A 19755-nucleotide genomic window follows, 5' to 3' on the forward strand; every position below is an offset into this window, starting at 1 on the left:
TAAAACCCTAAAACTTGAACTCCAAGGAGGTATAGAAGCTCTCAACAGCAAAGTATCGCAAATCGAACAGGATGTTTCATCATCTACTCTTCACAACACTAGTGGAGAATCCATGAATGTTTCCACAGTTTTTAAAATAACTGAGGAAAAACCAGCCAAATTTTCGGGGAAGGAGGAGTATACTGCTAAGGAGTTTCTCCTCAACCTCGAAGAGTTCTTTCAAGAAAATCACGTTAAGACCGACCGCCGATTACGAATAGCGTCTCGATTGTTAGAAGGCAAGGCGTTAATGTGGTTTACCGCTTTTAAATTCAGTATTAACACTTACGAAGAGTTTAAGGAAGCCTTACTTAGACGATTTTGGAGTACTGAGGCTCAGCACCTGATAAAACTTCAATTATACTCCAGAAAGTATAACACATCCGTTAATTCCTCGCGATATTCAGATTATCTTATATCTCAGCTTAAAAAGATGCAGTTTTTCGACCCTTCTTTGCCGGAGCAAGAACTTATTCAGGTCATAACGCTGCAATTTCCACCAAATGTTCAGGAAATATTGGTGGCAGCAAACGTCCAGGACTTGGAGCAGCTTGATGATATCCTGAGGAGACTCGATACTGCGCACACCCAGAGCGCAGCAAAAGCAGGTCGAACCAAAGAAACTACAACCAACTTCACGGAAATGAAGACTCCGGTTCAAGTAAATCCAGAACCGCGAGAAGAAAGAGAAACTCGCCGAGATATTCCGTTTCGGTACAGAAGATCTAGGAATCGTCCCTACAAAGGGAGGGCTAAGTTTCAACCTGGACCTTCATGGAGACAGGCAGCTAACCAACCCAATGATAATAGGAACTCCCAGCGGGAAGAATTAGAGAAACGTTGGAGAGAGACTACGGAATATATAAGGAATAAGAACAGGGAAGAGGGCTTACCTGGAGCAGCTTCTTTGGAATACCAGGCAGAGATGCAGAGAAGAAATGAGAGAATGGAAATGGATCCAAGAGCTACGGGTACCAAAAAAAAAAAAAAACTTTGACGAAGCAATAAAGAAATTGCCTGAAAACCCGGAGGGAGGAGAAGTAGTATGTAGCGCACTCATTAACCATTGGTATTTAGAGGATGCAGATTTACTATATGAGGATTCAACACCACGACAGCCTCAGATACAACGCGGCTTACCGATCATTATCATTAAGTTAGGCAATATGATTGTCCACTCTTTAGTAGACTCAGGATCGCAAGCCTCACTAATTTCGCAGAAATTAATACATGTGGCGCAGGAGACGACCTACATCTCCATCTTGCCGGTTGCTCAAGTTAAGGTTAAAGGCATAGTTCCTGACAAAGCTATTAAATGCAAATTCCAAGCGTTTCTTGAGTTAGAAATTGGTGGTGTTAAGTTCCAACATCTATTTTTGATTTTGACGCAAATGAAATTTGACTTAATCCTTGGATCAGACTTTCTCATTCAACATGGGGGAATCATTGATTATCCCGCTAATGTGATTAAATTTTTCCACGTCGAATCTGTAGGGCTACAGTTGGTTACTTATAATGACGTGAAGAATCCGGAATGTGAGACCCCGGTGGACATAGTAGAAGGCAAGATGAGCGAGGCTCCGCCTGTCGAAGAAAACGTCCACGAAGAGGGGCGACCCGAGGAAGTGGGACCCGTAGAGGACCAGATGGCGTCCATTATCGATGATGAGTTGAACGAGGACCACTACAACTTCACGCTTTACGCCAATGTAGCTGAAAGCCCAGATTACGATGATGATAAAGTAACAAAGGCAATCCAAGAGCTTTTCAAGAAGTTTCCAGATGTATTTTCCGAGAAACCTGGAGTCATTAAGGGTTTCAAGCACCACTTAGATGTTACTGACACTTCACCTTATAAGAAACGGCTTTATCCGATACCCATGAAGTACTTGGAAGAAGCACGGGTCATCATTAAACAGATGGAGAATGATGGAATCATATCAAAATGCGTCACACTTTACATTAATCCTCTGGCTATAGTGAGAAGACTGTTCAAGTTTTTGAAATACTTTACTAGGAGATGAGCGAAAAGAAAATCGCCCAGCAATTTTCTTTTTCCCGAGCAGGGGGGAGATGAAACGGGAACGCCCTACGAGCATTCACGTTTCATTCTTTTATTAAGAGGAGCTCGCTAACACCCGGCCGTACGCGTTTAAAACTTGCGCCGAGCGCACAGGCATAGTAGGAACTGCAAGCAAGCTCGCGATGTTCTAGAACACCGGCCAAGGACAAGCGACTTCACGCAGAAGGTTCCTTCGTGTTCCATAGCATTGCTGCATGAACGAAATATAATCTCAATATTTCAATAACGTCACCTTGCAGGCAGGAATAATGAACGCTGCTAGCCGAAATTTCGTGTCAATCGGTGTGAAGATGGCCAAGATATAAAATTTTCTTGGGGCCCACATGTGTAGCCACGCCCACCGGCCTTCGGCAATATAAGCGAGTCGCCAGCCTGGGGTAAAGCAGAATGTGTGCAGTGTGCAGTAGGCAGAGAGTGAGGGAAGTTGGCAGTAAGCCGTGAGTTCAGTGAGTGCAAGTAAGCACGTCGCGACATAATTCGTCACTCGGTCCGGCTGTATACTTGAGTTCAGAACGTTCGTGTTAAAAGCTTTCTCCGTGGGCTTGATTTCATTTAAAGACTGTGTTCTCGCATAAACTAGCCAGCCTTGATTTCATTTAAAGACTGTGTGAAAACAGCGATAGTGTTTCTAGCCAGCCTTGATTTCATTTAAAGACTGTGTTTCTCGCATAAACTGTGCCAGCCTTGATTTCATTTAAAGACTGTGTTCTCGCATAAACTGTGCCAGCCTTGATTTCATTTAAAGACTGTGTGAAAACAGCGATAGTGTTTCTAGCCAGCCTTGATTTCATTTAAAGACTGTGTTTCTCGCATAAACTGTGCCAGCCTTGATTTCATTTAAAGACTGTGTTTCTCGCATAAACTGTGCCAACCTCGATTTCATTTAAAGACTGTGTGAAAACAGCGATAGTGTTTCTAGCCAACTTTGATTTCATTTAAAGACTGTGTTAAAACAGCGACAGTGTTTCTAGCATAGACTGTGCCGACCTTCATTTCATTTAAAGACTGTGTCTATCCGTTGAACTGTGTTCATAATAAACTGTGCCAACATTCCCTCTTAAAGACAGTGGAATGCAGTATCGTGATTTCTTTCCGAGGAACCATGCCAATTCCCATCATAACCTGTTCAGAATCACGTATGATCTTCTAAAAATTACGACGTAATAGAACTTGGACTGTCATTTATTTCAACAAGTGTATTGTGCTCATGGAGTACAGTGCAGAGACTGTACCCGGTAAATTTAATTTTCTTTATGAAGTGCTTAATCACTGCACCTCGGAAGGTCCTAGATTGTTTTCGTTTGTTTATTATTCCAAATACGATAATTCCTTCCATCTTATCCTCGTGGAACTGTGACTCTAACTTTATCCTTGCTGCTAAAGTGCGTTCAACATCATTGACTGTGGGAACTATTTCGGCGTGCTTCGCCTTAGAGAAGTGTCACACCAGTGTCCCATGACGTCCAATGTGGAAGCTCCACATTTCCCCGTTCCTCCCTCAGGTTCGAGTCATCAACACTAATACGGAGAAAACACCAACGAGGGAAGACAACGCCGACGCCGACCGCAAGACGACGCAGCCGCCGCAGGACGACGTCCTCTCCACGCCTTCAGGGACAACTCCACGATTCAGCTGTAAAAGGTGACATAATTCTTTGCATATCTATTGAATAAACTGAAGGATCCACTTAAAAATGAAATTTTTTTTTCTCACTACCCTTCTCTCTCACTCTCTTAGCATGGGCCGTACACGCCTTGTCGTTCCTCATGCTCTCCGATAAACTGAAGTACGGGCGTTCCTGTTACAATGCATTGCTATACATGTTAGGAAATGTTGATCTGTTCCCCGCAGCAGTTGAGTAAGGCGGTGTTGCATTTCGACACCCAAGAGTACCAGACCTCAGTTGGCATCGAACCTGCTATCTAGGGAACAGAATGGTAATGACTAATCGACTGTACCTATGAGTTAGGTCATCTTGAATAAAAGTTAGTTTTTGCTACCTTATCCGCTTCCTTCCTATTCAGCAACATACCTTGAGGCTGTTGTGGAGAACTGTTCGGTTGCAAGAAACTTTCTTTATGGTTTTGTTCATTAGTGTACTTAATGCAAGGCTTGGCTGGAAATAAAATGATAAGCATGCCAGAAGAGCGCTCGATTATAGGAATTCAGGAAAGTTAAATTACTGCATAGCCTATCTGCAGTATATATTATTGTCCTATTTTTCATTCCTTAGTTCTTGCTTTCTACTGCACTCGTATACAATTACTTTTCAAAGTTTTGCAACTGTACTACATGTCTACCTTCGTTTGATGCCAACAATAAATCGCATGTCTTTCTACCGATACCAGACTCTGTTGAACTCTCAGAAAGTAACCTCATTCAAAACTATGTTCTGGTTTCCACTTTCAGTAGCACTCTCATGGATACTCTATAAGACATGTCTATAGTGTACATCTCTGGATGTCCTACTCGTTGGCTGAATGGTCAGCGTACTGGCCTTCAGTTCAGAGGGTCCCGGGTTCGATTCCCGACAGGGTCGTGGATTTAACCTTAGATGGTTAATTCCAGTGGCCCGGGGGGTGGGCGTCTGTGCTGTCTCCAAAATCCCTGCAACTCACACACCTCACATAACACTATCCTCCACCACAATAACACGCATTTACCTACACAGTGTAGATGCCGCCCACCCTCATCGTAGTGTCTGCCTTACAAGGGCTGCACTCGGCTAGAAATAGCCACACGAAATTATTGTTATTACATCTGTGGATACCGAATGGATACTGGAGTGAACGCCATCAGCGTAATGGCATCCTCAGACGTACTGCATGACTTTCGTGACCGGCTCAACTGCCTCTCATATCACGTTGGAGGCTGAGTGAACCTGTTCCAGGCCTAAATACAAAATTAAAAACCATCAACTAACCGAGAATCGAACCCGAAGCCTCCGAGTGGGAGGCACGGATGCTACTCCTTCAGAATGAGGAATAATAATAATATCAAATCCATTAACCCAGGTTGCAAAATTGGATCGACTTCGCTTCGACGTTCTATTTTCACTAACAATGAATGCCAGTGTAGTTAACTACAGCTAGCACTACTGGTAGTGAAACAGACAATTTCATGCGTACAATTACAAATCCAACTGTTCTGCTATATTATATTCACCAGGATTGTTTTATAATGACGAAAAGTACATTATGACCACGCTATGGAATTTTCTGTCTTCGAATGTCCTCCGACTACGACTGGGATCGAAGCCGAGAATCATACGCAGCTTAAGAAGGACAGCGTTAGCAAATTTTCTCCCTCATATGAACTACGAACATTGCGATCATCAGCCAATACTGACTATCAATGTGAGCTTCTGCGATGTCTATAGTAATGTGTTTGGTTATATATAATGCGAGAACTATATAATTAATATATTGGACATGCAGCATGGTTTTAACTGTAGAATAATGGAACTTGTGTGTCTGGGTCATCAGTCCATAGACATGTTTGATGCAGCTTCCATGCCACCCTAACCTTGCTAACCTTTTCATTTCTACGTAACTACCACATCCTACATCTGCTCTAATCTGTTCGCCTACACTTCCCTCACAAACTAACTGATCGAGTCTTTTTTTTTGCCATTTGCTTTACGTCTCACCAACAAAGGTTTATGGCGACGATGCTGAGGCTCTAACTTAATGAAGAGCACGGTCACTTCCGTCACATTCCTAGCCCTTACCTATCGCAACATCGTCGTAAGTCCTGTCCGTGTTGGTGTGACGTAAAAGAAGTAGCAAAAATAACATATTCTGTATGCATATATATATCAAAACGAAATGTAGTTTTAGTTAGTGGTAACGCACACTATACGAAGTGTTCCACAAATGTATCTTTCAACGTCTTACCGATCTAGCATTCACGACTTTGCTTCCACAATGAAGTGAAATCAATTACAGGATAATAACAAATCAGAAGATGTGTTACCAGTCTCATTTGCCTCAGAGGGCGAACGTTTTATCACTGTGTTGGATCCAAATTAGAATAATGTTTCCCATTGCGCTCTGCACTGCTTATATGAAGCACGAACACGTCGATAGCAGCATAAAAGCGACCTGCAATTAAATCGTCCGGCCAACCGTGGGATTAGTAGTCAGGGTACGAGCGCTATCCAAGGTCAGATCTTTCCAGATTTGTAACTGATTGCTTTTGGCTGTTTGCCCGTCCTAGCGAACGAACAAGGAGAATAGCCAGAGATGAACGGTGGCTGCAATGATAAAAACCTCAGGCAGCTAACTTCTTTTGAGATACATAATTTAATAAAGTTGCAGGGGAGAACTGATATGTGGGAAACCAGTCGAGTAGGGTTATTTTTGCTAGTGGCTTTACGTCGCACCGACACACAGATAGGTCTTACGGCGACGACCTCTAGTTTTACGTGGAACCGAATCAAATACTTCTTTTAAAAAGACTGGCATGAATCGCCTGGGATTCAACCTGCACCCACCTTGTTGAGAAAACACTGATAATCTCACTCTCGTATCCCCTTAATATTCCGACTCGTAAATGCTATTGATGGATTTTGTGTGCTGTCCCGATTTTCTTCTTCTTTTTTCTTTTCAAGTCGCACCGACATAGATAGGTCTTACGGCGATGATGGGATAGGAAGGAGCTAGGAGTTGGAAGGAAGCGGCCATGGTCTTAATGAACGCACAGCCCCAGCATTTGTCTGGTGTGAAAATGGGAAACCACGGAAAACTATCTTCAGGGCTGCGGACATTGGAGTTCGTTCTCCGATCATGTCAGAACGCTATTTGCTCATATAAGTGATACTAATGACCGTCGGCTGGTTGGTACGAGGTCTACTCCTTTTCAATTAGGCTACCTACTGTTTTAATTACTACTTATTTGGCAAGACATTTCGCAAACAATTTCCGGCCCGTTATCCGAAGATTGTAACATATTAGCTGCTATTCGTCACTTCAATTTCTGCTATCATGAAAATAATGACCATTTTTCTGAATCTTTCATTATTATTATTATTATTATTATTATTATTATTATTATTATTATTATTATTATTATTATTATTCAGGTTACAGATTCGTGGTCCAAAATGTTGAGAAATGGACGTTTCCCTCTTTCCTTCGGGTTGGAAAGCAGTGATTCTCATTTACGTAAGTTTCGGGCGAATAATATTCTCTTTAAGAGATGCAAATGTTTTCAATCATTCATATGAGAATGCAAATTTGAGAATGCGAAGCGTTCGTAGGTATGGGACTATAAATTTTACAGTTTATTCAGTCATGACGATAGATAATTTATTGGCTTAGGTTTCTTACCTTACAGAAATACGTTCGTAGATTAAGGTCAGAGTTTACCCAACATTTATAGCATTTTGAATAATATTGTAATTCAGCTCGCTTCTTATATTCGTACCTCATGAACAGGGTGCGCTGGTTAAATATCTTACTCATTGTACAGTCGAGATACTATTTTCAGTTACAGGGACCTGACGTTTGACGGCCGGGCTGAGTGGCTCAAATGGTTGATGAGCTGACCTTCTGACCCCTACTTGGCAGGTTCGATCCTGGCTCGGTCTGGTGGTATTTGAAGGTGCTCGAATACGTCAGCCTCTTGTCAGTAGATTTACTGGCACGTAAAAGATCTGCGGCGGAACTAAATTCTGGCACTTCGGCGTCTCTAAAAACCGTAAAAGGACTTAGTTGGACATAAAGCTAATAACAGTACTGAAATTTGATGAATCAACGTCATCTATGACAGTTGTTATTTCTATCTAAATTTGTTTCGTTGGAAATAACGGGATTTCCATCTCAATTACAATGTACGTATTTTAATATACTACATAACCCTATGTTTTAAAATGAAATGACCACTACTAGTTTCACTAGTGGTTTAACTAATGTTTTATTATATTAATCTAACTAGCAGTTACCGGTGGCTTCACTCGCGTGGATTTCGTAAAATAATAAAAGTAATCGTTCCTTGGTACTGTACTAAGACATTATATGAAAATCCCCAAAGTATAAACATTCACCGACAATTGAGTTTCATTAACCCCGGAAACTCCTTGTAAACCACGTTAGTGTTATTGCCGTTTGGGGCTCAGATGACCATGCAATATAGAACTGTACACATGAGAAACAATCTTCTCTCAAATCGAAAAATATGTATATTTTTGAAGGAGATTCCCAATATCTATCTCCACGTCGTAACATTTTCAGTTTTTGAGATAGGCTATAAGAATCCCCATAAAAAATTGTTTACCCCTTTATGAGTCCTTCCCATTTTCCGAAAACAAAAAGAAATACTTGTTCCTTTACTTTTAAAGGAGATTCCAAATACTAATTTTCGCGTCTGTAACATTATCAGTTTGTGAGATATAAGCATCCTCATTAAAATTATTCACTTCTTTTTTACTTCTTTTCACCCCCCGTTAAGTGCATTTTCCGAAAAAAAAGTACGTTTTTTTAAAGGACTTTCCAAATACCAAGTTTCATGTCTGTAACATGTTAAGTTTTTGACATATACTGTAGATATGCCGGTAATCATTTTCAAAATTCACCCACTTTTCCAATTCTTTTCAACCCCCTTAACTGGATTTTCTGAAAACAAAAAGTACGTTGTTTCATGATTTTTAAGGGAGATTCAAAATACCAGTTTTCATGCCTGTACGTCTGTAACACCTTCAGTTTTGAGATAAATTTATACTCATAAAATGAATTATCCTTTTTCCCTTTTTTTCCCACCCCCTCTTCCTTTAAGTGGACTTTCCGAAAACAAAAAATATGTGTTTCTTTATTTTAAAATTAGATTCAAAATACCAACTTTCACGTCTGTAACATCTTCAGTTTCTGAGATATAATTATCATCTTAAACAGAATTCAACTCTTTACTTATTTTCACCACTCCCCCAAGTCAATTTTCCGAAAACAAAAATATACGTGTTTATTTTTAAAGCAGATTCCAAATACCAATTTTCATGTCTGTAATATCTTCACTTTTTGAGATATTAGTATCTTCATAAAAAGTATTCAACCAATTTTCCCCCTTTTTCCAACCTCCTTTATGGTATTTTGCAAAAACAAGAAAAACACGCTTCCTTATTTTTAATGGAGATTCCAAATCCAAAGTTTTACGTCTGTTAACTTTTACGTTTATGAGACATAGATACGAGGTATACTCATTTAAAAATACATACCCTATTTCACCCCCTTAGTAACAAAAAATACGCGTTTCATTATTTTTGAAGGAGATTCTTAATAACATTTTTACATTTGTAAACTTTTAAAGTTTTGAGATATAGATTCACTAATTTTAAAAATTTCTAAAAATTCACCTCATTTTCACTCCTGTTTAACCCCCATTAATTGGATTTTCCCAAAAAAACGGTGAACCCATAATTCTACGATTAATTTTTAAAAAAAATCCAAATATTTATTTCAGCTACAAACAACTTTTTGAGAGTAACCGTGTTTTATTTCAAGAGCCTCTCTGTCTCGTGGGAACGAACTCTCCGTGACAAGCGAGCCACGAGCTCGTGAAATGCCGGGATACTTCGGTGGACCTAGAGTAATGAATAATTTGTCAAATTCAAGAAATCCTTCATAACGAGAGATTTTGGCGACATGGTAAATCCAGGAATAAAGGATCTAAATTATTTATAAACAGTATGTGAAGATAGAATCCCCAGGGTAAATATAAATGCAGTTAAGCCTGGAGAAAAGTTTGCGTCCTGCTCCCGAATTAGCGACACGTGCCAAGGCCGATGGATGACGAAAAATGCCGCGAAACTCCAGGGCAGAAATAATTAATTTCGCCCGTTGCAAGTATGAGAAAAATATGAAATTAACACCGTAAAGAATCGTAAGTCTGTCCGAAGTTATGGAATAAATTTCAAGAAAATTGGTTCAGTGGATGTGGAATTAGCAGATTGCATAACCAAGCCTCGTGGAGAGGGTGGCGTCCCTCCCAGAGGGTATAAAAAGAAACCTCCCTCAGCCTATTTTACACACTCTGTCTGATTGTCTGAACGGCGAAGCCCACGTCATTCGTCTGCAAGAAAGTGTGCGATTTTGTTCTCAAAGTAACTTGTTACACATTCGTGTCAATGGTTCAAGCAGAATATTAAAGTAATAACTTTGAAGGTTTAGGTATTTGGTTAAAATACGTAGCTGAGTTTCTCTCAGTGTTACAATTATGTGCGTTTAATATTTGTCAAAAGTGAAGTCTGGGGGCTGGCAGCGAGGACTGATTTTCTTATCTGTTGGAACACCTGGCTAGCAGTAGTGTAAACGCCAGCAGGGTCCTGGGAAAACTGTGGCAGTCGCCATTTGAGAGGCGTGCTGGTCGCATGTCAAAAGCCAAGAAAGTGCGGTATTTGCGGTGTTAATCGACACATAATGTAAAATCAGTAAGCGTAAGTTGTACATATATAAGAAGATGATGTCAAATGTAGCCATGGAAGGCTAAGCACGAAGTCATCTTGCTAAATGCAGACAGAATCCAGGATGATGACTACAATTGCAGGTCTGTAAATATATTTGTATCAATGTTGTAGTTAGAATTTGTTTGTCTCAATAAATGTTCAGTGCGTGTGTCGAATTTCTATTTAATAATGATCAGGCGAATGTATTAGATTTCTGGTAGTCGTGTAAAACTCTTCAGGGCTGTAAAATTCACGCCGAGAAACTATAAAATGCGAAGTTTAAATAATGTGTTAATATTCTTTGAGATATTGTTCAAATTGAGTAAAATTAGGAAGGTGATAACGATCATGTAGTCGTGGTGAATATCTTAATTTCGAATATCGTATGAGTTCAGAAACTTTTTGTCGAAATAATAATAATAATAATAATAATAATAATAATAATAATAATAATAATAATAATAATAATATTTACCGCGCGGTAAAATTTTTCTATGTTAAAAGTGTATTTAGCAGTTATGTTCAATAAGGTTTGCTTGTTTCTCGAAATCCAGTGATGTCTGATAAAGTTATATTTATTCATGGGAAGTTAAATTTTGTGACATCGTGTATGTCGGTGATCTAGAAAATCACGGTATGCTGTTGTATTCCTGAGGTCGGAAAGTCGTAGTAAAAAAGAAATGAAAAAGGATTTTTACAATAGTTGTTTGTCACGAGAGGATTGAGGTTTGAAAAATCTTGGAACAGAAGAAAAGGGAATGTGTCGGAATGATATGTTGAGAAAAGAGTTGTGTAGATGTTGAAGGCAGACGAAGCCTGTGTTTCATATGTAATACCGCCGTGCGAGGCGATGATAATGCATTTTTGAGACAGGCTATATTTGTTGATGAGGATGAACTTTTGAGACAGGCTGTATATTAAATGTGATATTTCTGAGGCAGGCTGTAGTATATTCCGCTAACTATCCGGAACAGCTGACCGGGCGAAGGTTGGTTCGAAGTGAGTGCTCTCTGGCGCACATTATGATTTCAAAATAAGATCCACAGTGAAAAACAATTTCTGTTGAAGATTGTAGCTCTTGACAGCAAAATCCAAGTGACTAGTATAAGGAAAGTCAGCATAATGAATATTATGGTATACGACCTCAAGGGTAGAAGAGCATTCTGAATACACGGTTGGTGTTATTTGACCGTAATGTCACATTTCCACTCAGTAAATTTCATAATTATGAGACGATAATTTATCATTAAATCGGAAACATTGTGGGATGAGATATTGAACGTTCTTAAAGCGATAGTTTGGCTGTGCGGATTCATTGAATTTCGCTTCACTGTATAGTTAGTGGATATGGAGGTTTGGAATAGTGAGATGATAGGTGTTTTGAGGGCCTCACCCTAGAATTACATTGTGGATTTTAGCGGTGGTGATGATTACTTTTTTTGGCGATATTCACGTAATGTTAGACGTGTGTTGAAAGTCATTATTATTTTTCCGAACTTCATTGTGTATGTCGAGATCGTGTTTGAATTGTGGATTGCTTGCCACGCGTTATTCATTTTCAATTTCACGGTTTATTAACAAGATAGGGACTCAGTTTCATTTCCCGACTTGCGTTCATTCTGTGGCAAGATTTGTTTCATTGCGTGCTATTAGTTTCGACAAGGTTTACAGCTAAAATATCTAAGAGTGTGTTTGAAGTTACGATTTCGCCTGACATTCTAGAGGAAGCGTATACTACCCAATTTCCGCTCGACAATAGATTTAGGACGTCACATGTTATCCTAGGAGTATACTGATAATGAGACGTCCCAGTTCACGCTCAACGATAGGTTTAGGAAGGTGTGTGTATGTACATAGAGGTTTGTGTTAGGGTGTGTATACATTAGGTAGGCCCGACGATAGGTTTAGGATGTCCGCTGTATATACTCAAGTCTTAGATTAGATATTTTTGCGAAGTGACATGAGCGATGGTAGTGTCTGCAGTAGTGTATGGAATGCGAAGAGTGTTAGTTAAGTAACATTGAGGCCATGCCTCGGCACAGCCCTTACCAGCTGGAAGGTGTTTACCTAAGATTATGGAACCACTAGTGGCATGAACGTGAGGGTTGTCCAATATTGGGTACTGAGCTAACGGTGATTGAATAGTTGCAGTTCGCTACGCCTGTTTGAGTTCATTGAACTTCAGTATTTTATTTTTGTTACGGACTTAATAGTTTTGTCGTTCTGACGTCCGTTTGTTTGCTAGTGTGTGTGTTGACACTCAGCTTATTTGTGTGAGACTTGAGTTACGAATGCGGGTTCGATTCGTCAGCCGGATATATATTTTATTTTCAATGTTTGTCGTTCTTTCATTTTCACAATGCGTAGTTGATTGTGGTCGATCAATAACTTTGTAGGTAGTTTGTTGGGGACAAACAATAAGTAGATGGCTCTGTAATGCTAGTCATTGTTGTAAAGGAAAGAACTCTTGTATTTTTATTTTATTTTACCATGTGGACTTGTAATTTTGTTAAACTTAACGTAATCGTTTATAACCTAAAAGTCGGTTTTGTAATAATATTTTTCAAGTGATGTACCACTTTTTAATTTAACTTCAGCGTTTGGCATTTCTTCTAAATGCGTGATGAATAAGTATTTCCTGCATTTCGCAGTTTTCTTCCTTCAGAACGACGTAACGTAAGATCGTCTCGGATCGTGTTGTTGTTGGTTCCTTCTGAACAGCTGTTTGGGTGATGCACGTTTCAGCATCGGGATTATTTTATAACTTAAGGGTGTCACGAGATGATAATACATCGTGGAATTTTATTTTCAATTGTGAATGCTGCTGTTAACTTGTAATGAACACCATGCTTTCCAATAATATTTCCCAACCTATCCAAAGCAACTGATAGTCAATTTGGTTCGATCAAGGGTCCATTCGGCGGGTTTTTCCATATCCGATTGGTGGATAACCTTAATTAAGAGTATATCTGGAACTCTATTTGTTGAAGGTCAGACTTTCCACGGATCGTGTGGATTAATTCTCTGTTCGTTTGGATCAATAGGTGCCCGATTTTCAGGTTTTCTTTTCACTTTTCAGTTTCGCTGTCAATTAATCTGTGATATTTCTACTTTTCTCCCAAGAAAATTCTTCGATACTCTAATTAATATAACTAACGCCATGCAATGTGACTGCGTTTGAAACATTAAATAATTAAATTTTTCTTGATCAAGGATTTTATATAAATGACTTTTTGGTGCTGTCAATTGATTCAATAAACGTTAGTAAGCACATATTTTTTCCTCATTTCAAGTAGTTAGGCTTTTTTTCCGAACCCCATCGTTTGGTTAAGATCGTGACCGATTTATTCCCGCTACGACCCCAAGATTTAAGAGTTCGATATTGCTCTACTGCAGCAGCTGTGGCCGACCAACGATGGAATGGTAAGTCAAGGGTTCAACGCGTTTCTTTATTTTTAAAGGAGATTCAAAATACCAATTTTCAGGTCTGTAATATCTTCAGTTTCTGAGATATAAGTATCCTCATTAAAGGCATTCAACCCCTTTTTCACCGTTGCTAGTGGGATTTTCTGAAAAAAAGCGTGTCTCTTTATTTTTAAAGGAGATTCTTAATACGAATTTTTACATCAGTAAACTTTTTTTACCTGGACCTGAGGGCTGGTTCGAGGTCTACTCAGCCTACGTTATTAGAATTGAGGAGCTATCTGACGGTGAGATGGCGGCTCCGGTCTAGAAAGCCAAGAATAACGGCCGGAAAGATTCGTCATGTTGAGCACACGACAACTCGTAATCTGCAGGCCTTCGGGCTGAGCAGCGGTCGCTTGGTAGGCCAAGGCCCTTCAAGGGCTGTAGTGCCATTTGTTTGGTTTATGCTCATTTTAAAAATTAACCATCCTTTTCACGCCCTTAGTGACGGAATATCCAAAAATCTTCCCTTAGCAAGCACCTACATTGTAATATAAATGTATCCTCAAAATTTCATTCCTTTGTGTCCAGTAGTTTTGTCTCGGCGATGATGAATCCGTCAGTCAGGACAAGTTGTTATATATATGTAGATGTGTCTACAAGTTAGGACTATTAATACTGTTATGTGTCCAAACGATCGTTAGCCCCGTCCTAGCCCACATCGGTATTTCCTGGAAGAGGTTAGTGAGTCAGACCCGGACCTGGAGGCATGGAGGGCATGACTGGCCTCTCCTTCTATTGTACTTTCGTCTGTTTGTTACAAATACAACAATGTCTATTTTATAGATCTAATTTAGTTCTAGAGGGACAGAATTAGTACACACATCTACACACAATTGTATTTAACCTTTATTAACGGACGACACTCCACTAATTACTGTCTATTTACAAGTCTCTAACAGCAGGACTTCAGCTGGGCAGTCTTTACCTGGTACAGGCTATAATCCTCATTCACAGGCTTCACCTTTCTCTTTCGCTCAGCACGTTCAGTTTCCTCACTCAACAGCTGCACACAGGCAGTTTTGAACACAGGACTACTGGACATAACACTGCGACTCACACCGTCAACACAGTCAACTCACGAATTGGCCGCTCCACACAGTGAACAATTCAACATTAAAAACAGCGTTCACGTAACAGCAATGCAAAAGTATTAACCAGCACTTCAATATTACTCACAAGGGCAATTAACTCTGGTCCAATTCTACTCACCCCAACAATTCCACACACAGACTCCAAATCGGACTGCAGTCCACGGTAGTACACACACAGTACTCCAAGGCAGTGCACGGACAGTACCGCACTCAGTAAACGATGATGCTCTGACTCCAATGAGACACTGACGATAAACCGTGCTACTGCCGTCCAGCTCCAATCTCGGTAAACATACAGTACAGTCAGTACTCCAAGCCAGTACACATAGTGTACTCCACTCAGCACGCGATGTTGCTCGGGCAGACGAGAACCAGAATTACTGCCGTCCCATTCCCATTTCTGACTGACTGTTCGCGGCTAGCCTCCTTTTTATGCGCTGATGATTGAATACTAGAAACTTCCAGGCTCGGTCGGAGACGAAACATTCTCGCTTCATGTTCTAGAAGGCGCACGGGTAAAGCAGACGAAAAGAACAAAAGATGGACAGGCCGCGGCATCTTCTCGGGTCGGCTGGGTGGTCCCATGCATGGCTTATTCATCTCTTCCAAGAAACACTGAAGAGCTCTACAACAGGGCTGGCACGTAACATTGTGAAATTCGCAATTCTCACCTGTTCCTTGATAAGGAACCGATCGGTCAAAATGTACCACCTTCATCTTGCACCTAGGTCTCTGTCGTATTCGATAGATGGAGTCATTTATTCCCCTCGGAACGCGGTAAGGGCCATCCCACGCCTTCTGGAGCTTGAGGGACAAGCCACTCTATGTCGTGTCCCCGATTTTCGTTAGTGCCCAATCGTTGGTCGTATCGTGCCTTCAGTTGGTCACTCTCTACTCTCGATCTCTTTCGGACAGCAGCGTGTACATCCTCTAGTCTCCTTGGCAGATTCAGGCAGAAATGTTCGGTCGGGACAGAATAGTCGTCAGGTCAGTTTAACGCTAAATCCACTGGGAGGTGCAGCTCTCTTCCAAACGGCGTCCTCGCTGGTGCAAAACCCGTGCCCTCGTGCACTTCAGACCGGAAAATAAAGGGGAAGAGTGGCAGATGACGATCTCCGTCCGTCTGCGTTGCAATTTAGGTGTCACGGCTCCAGAGTTCCTCAAATTCGACGTTGGTCCTCCTACAGAGAACTTCGTGCTCGCTCTCCCTTCCTTCAAAAGAACACGGAGTCTCCTGGGCAAGGTCTTCGGGACAGAGTGTTGTCCTGCAGAATGCACTATTAACCGTGGAGACTCTCCTTGATCTTTTTCAGTCCGGCTCCCATCTTTAACTCCGTCTTCTTCCTTTCTTCTTTCATCATCTTTTGGCCATCTTATGTCCTCATCTGGTCATCTTTCGTCTTCTTCTGGCCGTCCTCCTCCTTTTTCTGGCCATCTCTGAAATTATTTTGTCTTTCTTCCATCCCCTTCTGTCCGCCTTTAATCTTCTGGGCGACATCCATTTTCCTCTGGCATCCTTCCATCATCTTATGGTCATCTTCCGTCTTCTTAAAGCCATCTTTTATCATATTCTGGCCCTCTTGTGTTTTCATCCGTCTTTCTTCTCCTTCTGGCTTTCCTTCATCTTCTTCCAGCCGTCCCCTGTCTTCTTCTGGCCGTCTCCCATCTCATTTATCAACCTCTCTCGGCTTCCTGCTATCCGCTTCTGGCGTTTTCCATCTTCCCGGAGCTTTCTTGAGACTTTCCCATTGTCTCATTTTGTAGCCTTCTTTCGGCTTCTTCAGAATTTCTTCCTTCTTCTTCTACATCGTCTTCTGCATCATCATCTGGTCTTCTTTCACATATTCCCCCATCTTCAACACAATCGTCTGACTCTTCGACCTTCTCCATTTCTTCATCATGATATCGAAGAGTGCACTTAACTGAGCCTCCATTTCCGTGTGGGCCGATGACCTTCCCATTTCTGAAACCAATTTTCTTAGGAATAAAACACTGTCTGATGCATAGGTCTAATTTAATTCTAGGATGAGCATTACACACATATGCACAATACACACACAATAACATTCAACCATGAATGACCACACTCCACTAATTCCTCTCTGTTTACAAGTCTCTCATAGCAGGAATCCAACTGGGTAGTCTTTACCTGTTACAGGCTACAACCCTCACTGATAGGCTTCACCTTTCCCTTTGGCTCCACACTTTCAGTCACTTCAATCAACAGCTGCACGCTGAGAGGTTTGAACACAGAACTACTGACCACAACAATGCACTACGACTGTTCCTTGACTCGAATCCAGGGAAAATCCGCTACTCACACAGTCAATGCAATCAATTCACGTGGCTGCTCAACATTAAAATCAGCGGTCACGTAACAGCAAAAACATAACAATGCTAACCAGCACTACAATATTCCTCACAACAACGACACTTAACACTGCTCCAACTCTACTAACACCAACAATTCCACACACAGACTCCAACTTAGTCTACTGTCCACGGTAACACACACACACACACACACACACACACACACACACACACACACACACACACACACACACACACACACACACACACACACACACACACACACACACACACACACACACACACACACACACACACACACACACACACACACACACACACACACACACACACACACACACACAGTACTCCGCTCCAATGGGACACTGACGATAACCAGCACTACTTTTATCCAGTTCCCCTCACTCACTCCACATCGGTACACATGCAGTACTCCAGTTAGTACTATAGGTCCGTACCGAACACGACGATACTCGGACTGGTGACAGCCAGCACTACAGCCGTTCCACTTCCATTAATGATTGACTAGCTTCGATTTCCTTGAACCCATTTCAACACATTAGTGTCTATTTCCGGTCACTTGGCATGCTATTCACGATTTGCGCGTTTCCCTTTACACAGTTTGTTCAAAATGTCTTTCTGACACCCGATGATCTAATCATTCTTGCTATTGGCAATGGTCCAAAGTCCTTTCAGAGTTCCTATTTCCATGTTCCTATGCACATTTCGCAACCTGCAATTTATAGATTGCGATATATGAACGTCACCTGTTAGTATTCTCAATGATTAAATACCTTAACAATGAACCCACACTATACATACACTGGTAAACTTAACACATTAACTGATCATTCTGTTGAGATCGCTTTAACAGAATTCCCCCTACGACTGCCCGTATTGTGTGAGAAGTCAGGACGCTGTTGCGTCATCTGGTTGAACAAAGTTCCTGGGATATCAAGAGGGTACACGCGTCCACGATCTTGGAATTTAACAGATAGCACATAAGGCTTCGAAAGAAAGAGAAAAGTACAACTAATTTGTACTTTCGTTGTATAAGACTCACCGCAATTTTAAGGCCTATCTTAAGGGTATAAAACTGCGTCTTATACACCGGAAAACACGTCTGTCGCAAGGGAATCAATTATATTCCATCATTCTCGAGCAGGAGTTGGCAGTTACAGTAGGTCGTTGGGCTATGTAGACAGTTGGCGATTGCGAATCCATCAAAAAAATGATCAACCAGGTGTGATTTAATATTTTGCAGCGTTGTCGTATGGTTTCATTATTCATCATGACAACGCGCGCCTTCGTGCTTTGAGAGCCGTGCTACGGCATTAGTGAAGAAACAATGGGTGGTTCTTGACCACCCTACAGCCCTGACCTGTCAACATTTATACAGGCATCTCAAGAAATTTGCGAAGGGCAAGCGCTTTCGTTATGTTGATGAAATTAAGGCTGCGGAACTGGAGTGCTTCAAGCAGCAATGAAGGTGAAATAAAATCTTAGTTCGTTGTGTATTACGATGTGCTTTCGAATGCGTGTATGAAACCCGCAAAATTGAAATGACATTTAGAAATGGAATGCGCAAGCATGAATGGTGAAGCCCTTGTTTTCGCCGATGTGCAGAAAAACTCAACAAATAAATCAAAGTTGTTTCTGAAGTAAGTTCGTTATATGGTGCTCGATGAAGCAGTCTAATTCGTATCGGAATCTGGAAGTTGATAATTTTCCCCTGAGACCGTGCTACCTTCATTAAATATTGCTGACCGAGCTCGATAGCTGCAGTCGCTTAAGTGCGGCCAGTATCCAGTATTCGGGAGGTAGTAGGTTCGAATCCCACTGTCGGCAGCCCTGAAGATGGTTTTCCGTGGTTTCCCACTTTCACACCAGGCAAATGCTGGGGCTGTACCTTAATTAATGCCACGGCCGCTTCCTTCCCAGTCCTAGCCCTTTCCTGTCCCATCGTCGCCATAAGACATATCTGTGTCGGTGCGACGTAAAGCCAATAGCAAAAAAAAGATATTGCTGTTTCTGTTTACTTTATAATTTTATTTCACTGCTTTGCATAATAAATAGGCACAGAAATATAAGGTGTAATTTTTCTGAACTGTAGTGTCATGGATATCGTACAGAATGTTGAGGGTAATATTTTCGTAGGAGGATGTTCCGAATTAATTTGCAATGTTACGTTTGTTTCGAAGTCTATTCGTGAAACATAAATAAACAGAATAAGGAAAACTGGAGAATATCCATAATATGATTCATAATTTCGTACGGAAATTTTGTTCTTCGCGTTCCGAGT

At 41.0% G+C, this 19755-nt stretch overlaps 1 protein-coding gene across 2 annotated transcripts in view; it reads right to left on the bottom strand.

Moving 5' to 3' along the window:
- LOC136863097 (calmodulin) overlaps nucleotides 1-19755 on the bottom strand; it is a 674807-nt gene that overhangs the window by 301480 nt on the left and 353572 nt on the right. The window lies entirely within an intron of this gene.

This window comes from Anabrus simplex, chromosome 2 (genome assembly GCF_040414725.1).
Source record: "Anabrus simplex isolate iqAnaSimp1 chromosome 2, ASM4041472v1, whole genome shotgun sequence".
NCBI lineage: Eukaryota > Metazoa > Arthropoda > Insecta > Orthoptera > Tettigoniidae > Anabrus > Anabrus simplex.